General features: G+C 44.2%; 1 long non-coding RNA gene across 5 annotated transcripts in view; it reads right to left on the bottom strand.

Moving 5' to 3' along the window:
• The window catches only part of LOC109390260 (uncharacterized), a 473,964-nt gene that overhangs the window by 214,807 nt on the left and 240,000 nt on the right, over nucleotides 1-19,157 (bottom strand). For 4 of the 5 annotated variants that reach the window (XR_002125534.1, XR_002125535.1, XR_002125536.1 and 1 more), the window contains exons 4-5: nucleotides 2,627-2,688; nucleotides 98-141 (exon numbers count right to left, since the gene is read on the bottom strand). This is a non-coding gene — a long non-coding RNA (uncharacterized LOC109390260). Of the gene's footprint in view, nucleotides 1-97; nucleotides 142-2,626; nucleotides 2,689-3,574; nucleotides 3,668-19,157 lie in introns of those variants that run through there. The other variant, XR_002125539.1, reaches the window with a different exon arrangement.

Here is a 19,157-nt window from a genome sequence, read left to right as displayed (position 1 = left end):
AACACAATGTATTCTCGAATCGCTTCTGACAGATGGAAAGAAAACAAACATTAGGAAACAGATCACAGCTAACAATATGCAAAATTAAAGAAGGTACCTTTTTAACTTTGCCTGGGAGCCCACCGGCTTTTCTTATAAAACCTGCAAAAGAAAATAGACAGAGCTGTTAATCTCGTTACATAACCAGTTAGCACGTGCAGACAAGAGGAATTAAAAGTCTTTGCATTCAGGGGAGGAAACAGATATCTGACACATATATTTATTAAGGAGACTGGACTGGAAAATAGCACCGCTGTCTTAGTCAGAAATGGTGTAGAAAATACTTAAATAATACAATAGACTGTGCACAGACAGCATAAGCTGCTTACAAATGAAAGCCGAAGGTCTAGGTATTCTTATTTGAAGGTTAAATTTTCAATTAATTTTTTTTCAGCTTGTTGCCATCTCTTGCAAGCGTCATTGTTAATTGCTCTAAAACAATGTCTCTCCCTGTTTGAATTCTGGACATGGAGGCCAGAAGCTGTCAGCCAGCTAATGGACATCAGAGTACTGGGGCAGAAATCAAAACTACTGTGTAAAAGCTGAACCAACATGTCAGGTTTGAGAAGCCAAATGATTGGTTAAAACCCCCTTTTTTCATGTGCTCAGTTTTTCAGAAGTTATATTCATAAGCTCTAGCCTGTCACTGAAAAGTATAAATGGAAAAGTCCAAATATCCCAATTTCAGGGGGTTCAGGGCAGAGCAGGGTCTATAGCTACATTAACTCAGTGTATCAGCAGAGGAATTATTTACATTGTTCTTTAGAATAGAACACTATCAAGCTAGCCATGTCCCTGGCTGTAAATGAGCTTATCCATGTCTCCTGCTGGGTTATCTGGCAGTGGAGTGCTCTCTTCCAGTTAACAAACGCCCTCATGGGCTGCGGTGATAGAAAACAGAATTTAGAAAGCAATTGGATTGTATAGAAATTGGGTTGAAAGTAGGGCTACATCTTGAGTTGAAGGAGAGGATTAGAACAGAGGCTTGGGGTGTAGATACATTCACATATGTTTTGGCTTGAGAGTCAGAATTAATTTTGAGGATGGTTTTAAGTTGAGAATAAAGGAGAAGAATGGCACTGAGGATAAAAATGTGAAGCATTCAATTTTAAATAGTATCATAGAAAAAACATGAATTTTATTTATTTATTTTTTTTTAAGAGGGCACAGTTCACAGTAGCCCATGCAGGGACTGAACCAGCAACCTTGGTGTTATCAGCACCACGCTCTAACCAACTGAGCTAACCGGCCACCCCTGAATTTTATTTTTAATAAGGCAAATCTAGTCTTGTAACCCAGCTCCATCGTGTATACTTTTGTAAACTTGCATAAGTCACCCAACATCTCAGCCTCAATTTCCTCCTCATTTGTAATATGGAATCATAATGTGTACTCTGTGACTTCTTGAAAGAAGTAGTAAAGCAGGTAGATGATAGGTCAACTTTGTTCCCCCTCCTTCAAGGGGACATTTGGCATTGTTTGGAGATATATTTGATTGCCAAGACTTGGGCAGGGGGTGATACCAAAACCTAGTGGACACAGGCTCAGGATTCTGCTAGACACCTCACAATGCACAGGAAAACCCCCCAAAATTATCCAGCCCAAAATATCAAAAGCGGTGATACTAAAAACCCTGGATTAGATCTAGGCAGGCAGATGATAAAAGATAGACACGAAACTAATGGAAAAATTTATTTTGGAGATTTATAGATTATCTACAAATCTATAGATTAATTGATTGATAGATGAGAGATGTAACATGAGACACTTTAGGCATTCAACAAGTGGAAGTGATTTTTTCCTTTTATTAAATCTGAAGATAGGATTAATAGCATTAGGGTTGGGGTGAAATAGTGGATGTTGCTAAAGGTGAAATAATAATGGTAGCAATGAAAACATGCCAGCCGTCATGCTGAGTGTTTTCTATTTTTACCACATTTAAGATTGGGGTTCATCCAAGTCTAAGATTAGGGTTAGTGTGAGAGCTATGGATTGAGTGCAGGTTGGGATCAGGGCTGGAGCTGAGGGACAACCCCACTGGTCGACACTTCCCAAGGAGCAGCCAAAGCTAATTATTTTGGAAACGTGTAGACCACCCCACCAGCATCAAGCACCCCAGTCTGAGTCCCTGCAGTTCAAGGGAGGACAGCAGTGATGTGACATGTCAGGGTGGCCCACCCCACTTTCTCAGGCAACGGTATCAATTTATCTGGAGCACACTGATGACCCAGTTCCGTCCCAGTCTCCGTGTCCAATCCCATGAGGAAGGAGCAGGTAAACTGCTTCCTATAGCTACCCTCTCAAATACAAACTGGACAAGCATATGTCTTTCCTCAAAGTGGGATTAGTATTGGAGTTTTCCTAGCATTTGACCCTCATTTCTCTTGGTAGGTATCTGGAAATGGAATTTCTAGGTCACTTCGTAAATTGATGTTTCCCCTGGTGGGGTCTTGAGTAGACATTGACCCAGCCTCCTCCTCAGCACTGTGCAGGGTAATAACGGGACAGCCTGAGAACTCGCCTCCTATGTGCTCATAGCATTCATGCCCTGGGAGATTTCCCATGAAAGCTTTGAAATTCCACCTACCTTTAAACTGAGGACAGCCTTGGAGCAGTGACCTGAGGTTGCGATTTCAACACGAGGAGTCTCTAAAATACAAAAGATGTGAAATCATCTTGAAGAGGTGACAACACATAAGATGATCATGTGATATTACTGCCATCACTATTGTTACTTGCTTGTCATCTGCTATTTGAAATGGAGCTTTAAGCTCTATGCGGTAGGGTTAGGAAGCAGCTAAGATCTAATGCAAAGGCCTCTTGATGCTTTGTCCCATCACTTTCACCCCCCAGTTATGGGAAATTCCATCAAGTGATTTGCCTCCCCAAGCTCTAATTGCTTCACTTAAAAAAATGGGGCCACCAACCTCATCTCTCAGGGTTTCCAGAGGATTAAACAAATTGGCAACACATTTAGTCCAGTCTCATGGGGTTGTTGGGTGGTTACCTGACCTTAATTTTAATCTACAAAGGTTTTATATCTCAAGGGAAACCTCAAAAAACCAACAGACATATGTTACAGGATAGGTTGCCTAAGATTCTGAGTCCAGTTTCAATGACGGACAGGGAGGGTAGGGGTCCCACACTGAGCAATTCTCTAAAACCAGCTGGAAGCCTTACAATTTAACTCAATTCTGACACTATCTACCTGGAGACAGCATCAGTCCTATAAGACTGCCTCTCCCACTTCAGACACGAGTCACAAGTCCAGGTTGTCACCCGTACTTCTGGACCAACTACCTATAGATTGGAGATTCCAACAACCCACTCCTAAGGTTTCATTAATTTGCTAGAGCAGCTCACAGAACTCAGAGAAACATTTTATTTACTAGATTACCCATTTTTTTATAATGGTATATAACTCAGAAACAGCCAGGTGGAACAGTTACCTAGAACAAAGTGTGGGGAAGGGGCCAGGGCTTTCACACCTTCTCCCTCCAAGCACACCACCCTCCCTGGGCCCCCAAGAACTCACCAAGCAGAAGCTCTCTGAACTCCATCCTTGGGTTTCATTACGTGAGCATGACTGATTAAGTCATTGGCCAGTGGGGATTGAACTCAGTCTCCAGCTTCTCTCCCCGCCCAGGAAGGGAGGGGGTGGGACTAAAAGTTCCAGCCCTCTAATCACAGGGTTGGCTCCCCTGGCAACCAGCTTTGGGTTGGCTAATCATCTCCCTCCCTCCCCGCCCCCAACCCCAGCTTTAGGAGATTTCCAAAAGCCACCTCATTAACATTACTCAGCTGAAAGGGGATTGTTAGGAGTAACAATCTACCATTTCACAGTTAGGGCTCTGAGGCGATTTCAGGAACAAAGGACAAGAAACCAAATACTGTAACAAAAGATGCACCCTTTGGTCATGGCTCAGGAAATGTCAAGAAACAGAACAAATGGCCAGAAACAGAACAAAGACCAAATATGTATTTCTTATTATAAATCACAACTGCACACTTCCTCATTTTATTCACATATTCATTTTATTTCACTGGGGCTTTATTTGTATAGAATGTTGGTATCTCTTTTAAATAGAAGTTACAACAAAAATAACAGTACAACACATTAAGGCCCTTTTACAAGGTGCATTCATATTGAGGATATTATTTAGACTATTAAAACCTGTGGCTCTAGAGCTTGGTTGCTCATTAGAAACACCTGGAGAGTAGTTCGGCTCAATGCTGTGCACCCCTCCCCCCCACCCCCACCCGGGATTCTGATTCAATGGATGGGGTGTGTGGGACTTAGAAATTGGAAGATGTTTTTTTTAACCTTCCCAGGTGACTCCAATGTAGACCAGAGTTCAGAATCATTACAGTGGACTGTGGAGAATAAAGCTACATTTTCTACTGTTCAGCTGAGAAGCCAGAAGAGAAGTTACAGGACTTGCCCAAGGTCATACATCTAAGTGGTGATGCCACCGGGATATGAACCCAGGTCTCTAGCATCAATGCTCTGTTTCCTACTCCACACTTTCTAGAAAGAAAGTTTTACTAAAACTTAACTAAAATGGAAGTCCTGGAGTGCAGAAAGGACAATTTGAGCCCTTGGCAAAAATATACAAATGAGCGGCAATAATAATAGGCTCGCCCACCATGATCTACAGGAGGGCTTCATCTTACTCTGCCTTGGGTGTGCTAAAACCAGGATATGGCTCTGCAGAAAGCTGCTTACTTACTAGGAAGAAATTCAGAGAGAAGTGGAGATTCTAGAGGGACAGATAAATCAATAAGCAAAACTACTGAGCTGGTAAAGCGCCCAGCTCAGCAGTTCAGAGCCAAAAACAGAAAGGCTTCCTGAGCAGGTGGGTGCCTTTATTGTGATAATCAACTCTGGGCCCAAGAAGCAACGAGGTCATCAGGATTTCTGGGATGCTCTGAGGGAAGCGAGTGTGCCCCCAGCGAGCACAGAAATATCACCGCAAATACCTGGGTGGGGCTACCAACTCAGGGTCTCTCGGCACCCAAGGCCTGAGCAAATGTTAGCTAACTCGTGAGTCTGTGGATTGACAGGGAAAATGCTAAACCGTAAGGAATCAAAATTCAAGAATGAAATGGGAACTACAGATCATCAAGTCAAACCCCTCACTGTACAGATTCAAGACAATGAAGCCCAGAGAGGGGCAGTGACTTGCTTCAAAGCCACAGAGCTAAGTGGAAGGCAAATCAAAGCTTCCCTGCCTGGTGATTCTCCCACCATTGAAAACCAAATAAACAAGAAAACATGGGCAAAACACAGACAAGCCCCAATTGTTGTCAGGAAGAAGAGATGGAGAGGTAGGGGGCTTCAGCCTCTGCTCCATCCCCTCCACTCTGTGGAGAAAACTTCCACTTTGGCTTCCACTCTGTGTTAGAGGGATCCAAGGGACCACATGGAAATCTGGATTCTCTGGCTTTGCTGTGTGTCTTGGGATAAGTCACTTCACTTCTCTGGGCCTCCCGTTCACCGTAAGTAAAATGATGAGTGTGAAAAAACAATGCTAACAATCTACTGCCTGGTCTACTCTCTAAACCAGGGATTGGCAAACCACAGCCAATCCTGGCCTGCCACCTATTTATAAATACAGATGCTCCTCAAACCAGTATGCCCAGCGTAAGTTGAAAATACTGTTAAGTTGAAAATGCATTTATTACATGTAACTTACCAAACATCATCGCTTAGCCTCGCCTTCCTTAAATGTGCTCAGAATGTTACTGTAGACAAAAGAATACAGCTGCAGAGAGAGAGGAGGAGAAGGAAAGGAGGCAGTGAGGGGAAACAAAGGAGGAAAGAGAGAAGATCATCCTTAAAAAAAAGGGGTAGCTACCAGGCAGGCCAGAACTAGATATGGTGGCCAAGAGTAGATCCAGGACGCCATCTTGCCCCTCAAGGTGAACTTCAGCTAATTGTAATGGATATTATTAGCATTGCAGGCAGGGAAAATCTCCACCCCGTGTCGCCATGACAGTTCCAACCAAGCCAGATAAGGACAAAAATCCCTCCTTCTGACTGGAAGGAGTGGTCAGTGAGGTGAGAACCCGCCTAGGAATGCCTATGAGGCCATGCCTAAGTCTTGAATATTTAGCACTTTCATTTTTAGTGAAATAAATTCCCAAGTCTCATTGTTCTTCGGAGCAGCTGCTCTTCTCCAGCCTGCCTGCTCTCGCCATCTTGAGAGTGTACCGTCCTTCCCTAATAAATCTTTTGCTTGCTTGGTTTATTCAGTGCGCCCTTGACTTCTTTCCTGTGGTGTACACCAAGAACCTATTTTCTGCCAACCAGAACGCAATATCCAAAAGACGCTGGCAGCACAGTACACTGTAGAGCATCATTTGTTTGCCCTGGTGACTGCCTGGCTGACTGGCATTACAGGAGAGTATCATACAGCATATCACTAGCCCAGGAAAAGATCAAAGTTCAAAGTATGGTTTCTGCTTATCACTTTCATACCATGGAAAGTCAAAACTCCTAAGTCAAACCATCATTAAGTTGGGGACCATCAGTAAAGTTTTACTGGAATACAGCCACGCCCAGTCGTTAGTGTATTCTCTATGCATGGTTTCAAGCTACAATGGCAGAATTAAGCAGATGCACCAGAGACCACAGTATGGCCCACCGAGCTGAAAATATTTACTATCTAGCTTTTTGCTGATTCCTATAAAACAATACACCCTCTGCCTACTACCTGTGAGATACACACACAAAAACACACACACGCACACGTGCACGCGTGCACACACCAGCATATATATTTATACATTTCCTCGTCCAGATAATTTTTCTGCTTATGTGTTTGCCTTTAGTAGAAAAACATTTCAAACATGCAACTACACACAGAAACAAATTCAACACATGATCCTCATCTCTCCCAAGTTTTAACAGATGAAAATATTTAGTTAGATTTTTACGTTTTCAAAATACTGTGTCATAGTCATCTATATTTATACACAATCTTGAATTCTCTTAGAAGGAGGAGGGAAAGACATAGGTACATGCATGAACATTACAGCTAAATGACATGAAGCGTCCAGCCTGGCTGTAACATGATGATTATCATTCTATTTTTGGTTTTTCAAATGAGTAGCAGGGTCTCACGTATGAGACCCATGGTCTAATTTACAAGACACATTTTACCAGAGATTCAGAAAATAATTGAGTTTTTAAAATCAAATACACAGTTTAATATAAAAGTAAAATTGTGACTTTGGTTGATATCTAACCATAGTTAACTAGTAGTGCTTGATGCGCTGCTTACATGCTAATATGAATAAGGCAAAATTTAAAGGAAATAAAGCCTGAGATTGAGTGCAGTACCCCTTTCCATCCATTCTTATCCTTACACCACTTGGTGAAATCTCAATGTTAGGAATCAATCTTAATCAGAATGCCCTTTCATAACTACTATGTATTTTGCTGGGAAAAGCAAAATCTTTGAGACTTCTCTGGATTCCAGGGTTTGCACACCTTCATCGGAACTCACAGCCCCTAAGCTGACGCGGTCCCAGCTCACATGAAACCAAGGACAGATTTTTGTTTCACCCCCTCAAACCTAACAGAAGCTGAAAGGGAAGTTTGACGTCATCAGCATCAATATCTGCCTTCCACAACCTTGAAGTATTTCTTCCCTGTAGTATTTTCCCTTTTGAGGCTACTGCACGGTGTGTGTGTGTGTGTGTGTGTGTGTGTGTGTGTGTGTGTGTGTGTGTGTGTGTGTACACACATGAGCGAACCTGTACCTGTATTCTAATCCTCTCTCACTCCTTCTAATCGATAAATGGACTGGATGAGGTAAACATAAATGGCATTAAGGACTCACCTTTGAAAAAAAATCTCCTTGACCAATATCCCTATGATACAAAACTTAAAGATGTTTCTGATACAGCCAGAATTTTTTTTTTCTTAAAATACCAGAAAGTCTGCTAGGTTAGCACATGGTTATTTAAATCATCATTGAAACGTCTTGAGGCAGAAAGATATATTAGTTTTGCGACAGCTATCTTAGTTGTGCTAATGACTCCACAAGGCAGGAGGAGGTGACGTGGTCAAAATCCAAGGTTCCCTCCTGTCGTCCAATTCTACTCTGAGACGGTCATGTCTCACACGTGTTGCTCTTCTATTCAGATTAAGAGCACAATATTTTTAAGCTTTGGGATTTAATGTCTCGGCTTCCGCCTTCAGAACCGCTCTCCCTAAGCCAGTGCCAGAGCTCCATCCACGTACTAGTCATCCCAACCTCCCGAGCCTAGAGCCAGAAGTGCCTGATGCAGGACCCAAGAGGACTATGGAATGGTTAATAAAGAAAGATTCTTAAATATATCATAAGTACCTAGTACCAGGAAGATTAATAATGATAAGAATGCCCTTTTCTTAGTGCAAGACTTTCTCTCTTGATACTTAACCTACACGCATAGATGAGGTTAAGCTATGCACCTTATGGGGGACTATTAAGACACCTCTAATTAAAATGACTATTCCCTGAGTGCTCAAGGAAAATCACATTTTTTCTTCTAACAATTGAAAACATAATAAAAAAAATAACTACAGCAACTTGAGAAAAATAACATTCCTCCTAATTCTATCACCAAATGGCACAAATTCTGTCCCCCAAAAGGGCACAAAGGACCAGGTTCAATACAGACTGTCATACCTGGGGGGTGCAAGGACACCTTGAGAGTTTACATAAATGGAAGCCCACCTCACATAATCTCTGCTTCTCAAGTTTGGGGTCAGGCTCAAGGTTGAGCCTGTTGATAAAGCCCCAGGTAATTTGGGTGTTGGTAGTCAGAAGACCATTGCAAATTGTTCAATACTAGTCTTTTTTTTTCATATACAATATACCCCTCCCAATCTTCCAACTCTATGTCCTAGCTTCTATAGTTATCCACTATATATTTATTTATACTACATATGTTTTTCAGCCTGGTGAAATTGAAGAGATCAGAATTTAAATCCCAAATCTTCTCTTAAATTTATTCAGATCCATTCTTATTAAGGGGCTATGGTAGGTTGCCATATTGCTTTCTTCTAGTTAAGAAATTTATATTCAAATAGGCAGATTAAGAGGGTCTGATATTCACCATGTCACCAGCAATGTGCATCTGAATTTATTTTTACTTTGTTCTGCTAATTTAGTCAGTGTAAAATGGTATCTCAAGGTGGATTTAATTTGCACTTCTTGCATTTCTGGTGAAAATTACTATGTTTCCCTGTTTTTGTGTGTGTTTGTTTGTTTGTCTGTTGCTATTTATCAGTTTCCCAGAGTTACAGTTAAACTTTTGAATTTCTCTTTGGGTTCAGAGCAAGGCTTATTGCTTGTTTATTGTTAAGGCAACAGAAACGTAACAGAGATCAAAAGCCAGGAACAGAGTAGCAGCTATGGCTTGATTCAGCAGCTGAGGGTGGTACTCTTGGCCAAACTACCTTGTGTCCTGAAGGTCTTGATGCAAAAACTTCTAGATGGGAGGAAGAAAGTATTCCAATTCAGGTTCCATGGGAAATGGACTCTGAGACTGAGACTTGCATGCAGGAAACTCTTGGGGGGCAGTTTCCTGAAGATTAGGACCTGGAGGGGGTGAGAGAAGCTGTAGCAAAGGAAGGTGCTTAACAATCTCAGCAGTGGCCCTGGGGAGCACTACTGCTGAGAAGACACTTCCCTGTTGTCCTGCTTTAAGGCAAACATGCCAGGGCTTTCTTCCTGCACATGGACCGGTCATTTGATGAGGACTGCCCCAGAGAAAGGGTTGGGTGAACTGTCAGCCACCAGTACTACCAGTTGCTGGGGGGCTGAGAGTCTGAGTCCTGAAGAGGCAATCCGGGTGATGTACCACAGCTCCCCTGCCGAAGGAATCTGATGTTGGTTCAGACACTACTGTTTCTTTAATGGATGCTATGGTTTTTGTTATCTACTGAGGTATAACAAACCACTCCAAAGCGTAGTGGCATAAAACAAATGCCACTTTAAATTTTGTTTGTGGTTCTGCAAACTGGGCTGGGCTCACCTGGGCAGTTCTTCTGCCAGTCTTGCTGGTGGTCACTCGTTGGCTGTATCCCGCTGGTGAGCAAGCTGTGGGCTGCGCGCAGCTGGGATGATGGGGTGCCTAGACTTCTGTTGCTCAATTCGGGAGTCTCCCAGCCTCTTTTTCACAATGTGGCCTTGTCATCTCCAGGTATCCTCATCACCTCCAAGCAGCCTCATCACATGGTCTCTCCAGCAAGGTAACTGGTTTTCTTTTTTATTTTCCTTTCTTTTTTTTTTTTTTTTTAGCTGAGCCATCCTGCCACCTGTTGGCAGCTCAGCGGCTGCTCAGCTCGGGCCAGGACTCGAACCGCTGTTGTTCAGAGCTCACACTCTTGAGTGAGCTCTTAACCAACTGAGCCACTCGGCCAGCCCAGGTAACTGGTTTTCTTATGTGGATACTTAGGGCCAGGTCCCAGTATAAGCCTTTAGAGCAGGATTTCTAAACCTCAGGCTATTGATATTTTGTGATGGATAATTTGTTGGGGGCGGGATGGCAGATAACTGTCCTGTGCATTGTAGAATGTCTAGTAATGTCCCTCGCCTCCACTCACTAGATGCCAGTAGCACTCTCCCAGTTGGGACAATGAAAAATGGCTCTAGATACTGCCAAATGCCCCTAGGGATTAAAATAAGCTGCCACTGAGAATTACTGCTTTAGAAAGACTAGAGGTTTACACTTCAGTACTCTTGGGAGTTCCACAACATTCATAAAATAAGCCTAAACACAGCCCAGATTCAAAGTGCATGAATACCAGGAGACATGGGTCATTGGGGGCCGCCAATGTAACAGGCTACCATGGTTCTCTGAGGTTCAGATTAATATCCCCATATTATAATATGAAACAAAGGTTTATTATTTCAAAGCCACAGTTAGAAAGTCACAGCACCAAGACCTGAGCCCAGGTCTGCCTACACCAGAGCCCATACACTCTCCACAACCTTGAGCAGCTTACAGCAGGTTCCAAAGGGTTACTTTTAGAAATGAACTACCCTCAATCTCCAAAAAAAAAAAAACATGTCAGAGAAAAGAGAGAGGCTTTACTCGGGTTTAGTTACGGTTAATGAAGAAAACATTAATCACTTGAAGTGCTGTTTTGGAGCTCATGAAACTGAAATGAAGCACAATATGAAATGTTCATTTATTTCTGAGGGGCTTATTTTGTTAACATTCAATCACTCAATCCTCGTTGCCTTATTTATAAAGTTTGAGGGAAAGAACACTATTTTTTTTAATAAGTAAAATTCTGTTCTGAGTGATGCACATAGCAGCCTCCTTCTCTTAAAGATGCAGGATCAGGGGCCAGAGGCAGAACCAGAACCACCCACTGGATGCCTGGCCCACGAGGGCACGGTTCCTTCAAGGGTGGCCTGCTCCAGTGCTCTCCACTGAGAACTGTAGCCTCTTATACAACCCCAACTTCTGTCAGGGGATCAAATGCCTAAAGTTCAGCGTCACCACTCACTGACTACCCGGCTTTGGATGAGTCATATAAATTTCTGGAGCCTCAGTTTCCTTATCTGGAAATTGGGTCAAATAACTCCTACACTGAGGGATTTGTGTTGAGAAAATACAATGATGCCTGCACATAGGATCCCTCCACTGCTCCTCCCCGAGAAAGGAAGGAATAACAGTAGCTACAGTAGACACAACCAAGAGATCTTTTTGACTCATGTGCAGATTAACTCAAGTCTCCTCTTTATCAGGCAGGAAGGCCAGTGTGGGAGAGGAAGCCACAAGTTAGATTAGGGCACATTCTATCGTCACCATGACTCATGGATCCTATGCCACCTCCTCTCCTACCCATAAAGGGAACAGACACATAAAGGGCAAAATCAAAAACGAAGCAGAAATAATGTTCCTCCTCCACCCCACCCGACAGGCAGTGGAAATTGGAGAGAAAGGGAAGAACAGAATGAAGACCAGAAGTCAATTGCCATCCATCATTAGGTACAGTTACCACTGCCTCCACAGAGTTTCTCAAAACACAGTCTGTGAGCTCTTCTGCACATTGTATTCATTACACTTACCATGGAGGAAACTTGTATCGGAAATGCCCAGAGCCTTAATGTTCAGGTTAGCTGCATGTTCTATCTAACAGGAATGCCTCTGATATGACATGCATGGAATTCTAATTTTCAATGTTGAAACATGGAAACAGGTTTTTGGAACAAAGTTTTAATCAAACATAATGTAATATTTATCTCAGAACTTCTATAGTGCAGGAGGATTTTGCATTGCCTCCAAGGTATAACATGAAATACCCATGTTCTAAGACTTAAACGGGTAAAAATGTGGATTATTGAAGGTTTCTCATTTATATAGGAAAATTGACATGGGCTTCCTTCATAGTTAAACAGATCTGGATTGAGTCCTGACTCTAGACTTACTAGCTGACTGTATTTGGGCAGAATAATCTCTACAAGCCTCAGATTTTAATCTGTAAATTTGATATAATGGTGGCCTTAAGGGAGCAATCAGATAATCATTATAAAGCCCTTAGCACAATGCCTGACTCATAATAAATAGGCAGTCAAGTCAACTTTATTTTGCCCTTTCTCTTCTTTTGGCTTCTATTCCAACTGCTTGAAAAATATACCTGCAGAGAAGGACCCAGGAGAAACTAGGAACACCTAATTGTCCATGTGGAGGAGATGTTGACAAAACGAGGGATGGAGGGGTTAGGGTGGAGGAAGGTAATCTGGGCTTCTGCAGTACATGCAGCATACCCCATCTTCTCTAATCGCCATGGCCATCCTGTGGCTGTGAATGCAGGCTGATTAGAGAAGACGAATTCGGATGCCAACCTAACATAAATTTCCCAAGCCCATGCCAGGAGACCTGCTGTGTGGATGAGTGCCCTATGGTTGTGCAGCCACAGGTGTATCTCCAGTGCTTTGGTTAAAGTGTGACAGCTCAGCCTCGAAGGCCTTCCTGCCGTGAGTTAGGAAAGAGCATTATGGACCTCCTGCTTGTGCCTCCTTATGTGTCTCAGAGATACATGGTGGCTTTTCTCTGTCATCGGTCCCCTTGGGCAGCTCCACACACAACTGTTTCTAAGAGATTTTGCCTCTGATACTGAGCCTAGTCACTGAACCAGTTTTTATTTGGCTAATTATTTCCAAATGATAGCTAAAGACTCCCTTCTATTTACCGGCCCATTGTTCGTCTTCTTTTTAACATTAACGTGCCTCAATGTCAATTAGGCCAATTGATGACAGGTCTTGGCTCAGACAGATGGCATCTCCCGTGAGGACCTTCTTGCCAGCGTCTCAGCACCCGAAGCGTTTTCCATGACAGTTTGTTCACGCCAAGTGGGGTCAGCTGTCCAGTGGGTACCCAGGAATCAAAACGTTGTCTTGAAGTGTGAACAGAAAAGCTCAGTGGGCATCCATGATGCAAGAAACGCTCTGGTGAGAGGAAATAGGTGGGAGTGCTAAGCAGCCCAGAGAAGCTGCAAAGGAAAAGTTAGCAGGACACGGTTTCTCAGGAGCCAGAGATGGAAGGGGCTTTAAAAAAAAAAAAAATTGGGGGATGGGGGGTGGGGGGCAGGAGGAGACTTGCTCCAGCCCTGACTTCTGCGGTTGCGTTGGCTCTGTGCACGATGCTTCCTGTTGCCTGCTCTTCCCCAGGGACCAGGATGGTGCGGAGGCTGGAGGCCATACTGTTCCTGCAGCACTGAAGTGAGGAGCGGGAAGGCCAGAGGGAACCAGCCTGCGTCCTGCAGTCGAGCCAGAGTAAAAGCTCCGGGAGTAGTGGGGTTTTCAATCTACTGGGTATCCGCAGCCCCCCACATTGAAGATGAGGCAGTAGAGGATGGATGGGGTGTGGATTTGGAATCCAGTGGCCAGTGGTTCAGTTTGCCCCTGCCTCCTGTTAGTAATGTGATCTTGGGTTTCTGTTTCATCACACTGAAATGGGGCTAAGACTACGGACCTTGTAGGGTGGTTGTGCGGTTAAATGGCAGAACACATATAAAAGATGTGGTGCCTGTGGTACTCTCAAAATGATTATTTCCTTTTCTCTTTCTTTGTTTCCAAAGCCTTGACCAATTTGGATAATTTCCTACTAAAATCCATGCTCCCTTTCTCCCTAATAACAGAACCCTGATTTTATTCAAGGGTCACCATGAGCCCAACTGAAAAGACTGAAGCTACTAGCCTACCTTGCAGGTAGAGGGGGCCAATGAGATATAGGCAGAAGTCGCTGAGTGGGGCTTTGGGGAAAGCCCCCTTCAACACTTAGCCAAACCCTTCCCCATCCAGGAACCATGGCCTGAGCTCAGACAGAGCTGCCACAAACACGATGCCCAAGAAATGTTTTCTGACTGAACAGCAGGAAACAATAATAATAATAGAAGACAGCTTACATTTATGAGTATTTACATTATGTCTATCAATGTGCTAAGCTCTATTCTTGTTTAATTTAATCTTTAAGAAGACCCTATGAAATATTTTCTACCATTAACTTCTATCTACAAATTAGGAACCTAATCTATAGGGATACGTGAATAAATGTATGTATGCATGAGTGAGTGAATGAATAAATGAATGAGTGAATGAATGACAGGGCCTGCTGGAAGTCAAGGAGATTTAGAGGTGGAGGGTAGGTGTGGGTTTCTATTGCTGCTGTACAAATCACCACCAATTTGGTAGCTTCAAACAACACAAATTTATCATCTTACATTTCTACAGATTAGAAGTCCAACATGGGTCTCACTAGGCTAAAATCAAGACATTTGACAGGACGATGTTTCTTTCTAGAGGCTTTAGGGGGAATCTGTTTTCTTGCCTTTCCAGCTTCCGCCACATTCCTTGGCTCATGGCTCCCTTCCTCCAGGTTCAAAGACAGCAATAATGGGCCAAGTCCTTCTCATGCCATCTCTGTTCTGTCTTCTGCTTTTAAGGACCCTTGTGATGACATTGGGCCACCTAGATAATCCCGGATAATCTCCCTATTCTAGGGACAGCTGACTAGCAACCTTAACTCCATCCGCAATTTTAATCCCCTTTTGCCATGGGAGGTAGCATAACCGGATTCCAAGGTTTAGGACGTGGACCTCTTTGGGGACGATTATTCTGCATAGCACAGGCTTCTGTGGAAGATTCCTCATCATTTATAAGAATATTTTTGCAGCAGGAGCAGCTGCAGCATGTACCTAAGTCTATGGCACAATGCCAGGTCTCGGTTTAAGGATGACAAGAAGACGAGGCCTGTTTGGTTCATTTTCCTGGCATGGTGGTAAGGTGCAGCTGTGGTCACAGAGTCTCATGCTGTCACCTTCTGATGCAGGCTCAGTCAGGTCTCTGGAAAAAGGACAAAGGGAACAAGGGCCCGTCACACCCAGTGATCACCTGTGGGTCACAGGGTTTCCTCATCTTATATCCAGTGGCCATTGGCAATGTAGGGTTGATTTTCAGGAAATCAGGAAGAAGGTGGGGGGTGGGGGTGTTTGTTGAGCCAGGGTCAGTCTCTTTATAGTCTCTCTCCACACTCATGTCTTTAATCAAACGTGAGATTTGTGTTTGAAAGTAGGGCACTGATGCCCAAGAGGGACAGCAACTAGCCCCAGGTGCCCCAGCTACTAAGTGACATAGCAGAAGCTGGAATCTGAGGCCTTCTACCCAGCCTAACCTTGAGTAACTCTGACTGTACATCCAGAAGTTCCTATGGCCGGACTGCTCTTCAGGCCTTTGATCTAGTGCCTTTCATAATAGAACCACCTCTTCATGCCCTTACATGCGTATCTCTTTCTATCAGAATTCATGCTGCCTCCAGAAAGCAACCTCTCACCACCCCACCCAAGTAGCGCATTTTGGCTCCTTGTCCTTACTTTGTCCAGGTCAGCCATTCCATGTCAACTAGTGTGTCTGCATGTCCACGAGGGATCTCTCTCACTTGACCAAGCGTTCCTTTAGTTCCCCACCACCACCTCTGCTCTCGCCATAATATCTTTCCCATCATTGACTGTCTCTAAATCTTTGCTGCTTAGAAGACAATTGGATGCTTTGAGTTGTCCCTAGTCAACAAATATTTTCCTTTGAATATTTCACCTTAGCGCAGCAGCCTCAAAGTAAATCAGCTACCTTTTCTCCAACACTTCAATGATAAAATAATCCTTAACACTTTCTCAGGATCTAGTATGTCTCTCTACTCAAGTCCCTGTCCAGAAATGCTTTGCAAGAAATGCCTCCCGACTCTTCAATCAAGAAGTACAACATGAATTAGTGGGTCCTTGAATCATCATTGATGTTTCCAGAAGGTGAACTGCTCAAGGTAACAAAAAACAAAGCATATTTGTGAGGCTGAGAGGATGACGCCCCCACCCCAGCCCCAGGCTCTGTCCACTGAAACCCAGTGCCTAGCTGAGCATTGCTAAACACTATTGTTTGAACAGATAGTGTCCTCCTAGGTCAAATGTCAGAGATAAACAGGTAATTATGATTAATACCCCCTTCCATCCTCCCCCCACCCTGCATCCCGCCCTGACTTCTTTCCTGGGTCCAGAGAGGTGGCCGAGGGCTTCCATGCTGCCTGTGGAGAGCTCTCTAGAGGAGAGGTTTGTGTCCCCATTTTGCAGATGGGGACTGAGACTAAACAAGGCACATGTTTCCAGAGTAGCTGGGGTGGCGGGAACATCTGTTTGCAGCTGCAGCTCTTTGTTTCCAGGAAGATAAGATGCCTATGACTGGTGAGCACAAAACTAATCTGAAAGACTTTATCCAGCCCTGTCTGAACCCGACTTTGGGGGGCTACACTTAGCACTCACTGTCTACAGGGAACTGTGCTGGAAATTTTCGTATTTGTTTCATTTAATCTCCATAACAACCCTATATATTTTAAATTTCATTTTAGAGTTGACAAAGCTCAGACTCAAGGAAGTGATGGGACTTGCCCAAGGACCCCCAGGTAGCAAGAGACAAAACCAAAATCTGAATAGAGTTTATTCATTCATTTTGATTCATTCTTCCAGAAGTATTTATTATCATTATGGGCACTGTGTCCCTAAACAAACCAGCCCACTGGGAGAAGCCAGAATCCCTACAGGGCTGGGCTTTAATCTGAAACTGACTGGTACTGAACCAGACAGGACACGCTGAGCCGCCGGGGCCAGGTCCAAGGAGGAAACCATGCCCTGGAAAATTCTGTCTCATTCGGTATTATCCTCCTTCCCAGGACAAAGGTAATTAGAGGATCCTAAAAACAATTTCACAAGAGCTTTCATATCTCCTATGCCTGGGAGAAATGCCCCAACGCAACACACTAGTTCACAGCCATTTCACCAGCAGAACAGACCAGAGCAGGGATGGCTGGACCTCAGCTGGCCAATTTGGGGTAGACTGGGCTCTGTATTTCAAGGGCAATTCCTGTGCTCAAACCCTAACCCTGACACCTCTTGGTTTTGCAGATGTCATGTCATCTGCCAGAGCCTCCATTTCCCATAAAGTTCCTTGCAAACTTATGGTGGAAACCAAAGGAGGTGAAATATCTGGCACATAGGAGGTGCTCTAAACAAACATGAGAGAAAAGATCCACCAGAGCTGACCAGGCAATGCAGGAAGGAAGGAGTCAAAACAAAGCAACGTGGGGCTTGGAGAGAATAAGCAAGCCCCATGAAGACAGGGGCCACATCTGTGTCCCAGTGCCTAGAATGCAGTTGGGCCGATAGTAGGCATTTTAATAACCATTCGTGAATTAAGGAATGCATAAAATGTGGTCATTATCATGGTGGTACAAGAAGAGATCTGTGGAGGACCATCTGGTAGGCAAAACCTGAATCCTGGGGCCATGGGTTTTGTGTCAACACATGGTTTAGAGTGAGAAAAAAACCATTATCCTTCTAGATCCAAATCCCAGAGGAAGGCAGAGCCTTGATCTCAAACAGGAGGAAAGTGCCTTATTTCTAGGGATGGGGCACTTGATTTGGCAAGACTGGCTCCTGGGATGAGTAGATAGGGCACCTTAGAGCTCCGACTTATCCCAGCCAAGCCCATTAGGACTAGGACCATTTCATAGATGCCCAATGTTTGGAACCATTTCTCTGGAACTTCTGGAGCAATTTGGCAGAAAGACAATGATACCAAACCCTGTCCTGTGTCCCAAAAATACAACCAAAAGTGTTGCACACAGAAACGTGGTGAACCTGGATTCCGGGTGGCTGAGGCTAAGCCTGGGGGGCCCGCTGGCCTCAGAACTTGGCCAGGCAGGGGCTGGGGGAAGCCAGCCAACCTCCAGGCCTGCCTTGTGCTCAAGCCAGGGATCTAAGACACATCTCCATCACCAGTTGCCTAAGCGCCCATCAGAGCCTGAAAGATTGCCATGACCTAGCGTGAGCCATGGCAGGCTACAATTAATTAATTAATAAGTTACACTCAATCAGCAAGTACAGACCAGGAATGTTAAATAAACAAATTAAAGGCTATGTTTCACTAAGCTTAGCCCAATGAAATAATAATGAGGCCAAGTTAACTGCTCTGAACAGAAGGAGGAGGAAGAACATTATAATGGAATACACCAGTGCAATAATACCCTAGAAAAATGCAGAGATGATAGTGCTGCCAGGACCTTCCTGCCCATGCTGAACTCAGGAAAAGTGGCAGGGACCCCCAAGTTGTGCAGAGAGAGCAGGGCTCTGTGGTCAGACAGACGTGGGCTTGAATTCCAGCTGAGCCACTTATCAGCAAAAATCTATCCCAGCTTTCTGCTGCACAGTAAGTCCCTTGCCTGCATTGAGAGCCTGTTTCCTAGCTTGTTAACAGGAGGAGGAAGAGAACAGTGGTTATCTCTGTCAGTGCCCACCTGCAGCCCCTCTCAGCACACACTTTTTCAGACAAACCAGTGGGACTTTCTCACGTGGCAGGGGTATGGCTCTGCTCTCTGAGTGTGGGTCTGCCAGTGTAGCGAGGGGTTGACACCCCCAGGAGCAGCTCTCTTCCCACGATGAGTGTGTGTGAGTGGATCAACACCCCAGTTCCTCTTCGTCAGGTGGAACAACTCCAATGTGTCCCCGAGGACCCTGGACTGAGCCTCGATATGCAGAGCCTGCTAGTTCACGCATATTGAATTTTCTT

Source organism: Hipposideros armiger, unplaced genomic scaffold (genome assembly GCF_001890085.2).
Source record: "Hipposideros armiger isolate ML-2016 unplaced genomic scaffold, ASM189008v1 scaffold_9, whole genome shotgun sequence".
Taxonomy (NCBI): Eukaryota; Metazoa; Chordata; class Mammalia; order Chiroptera; family Hipposideridae; genus Hipposideros; species Hipposideros armiger.
The sequence above is the reverse complement of the archived record's forward strand: the minus strand, read 5'-3'. Positions and strand labels throughout refer to the sequence as shown.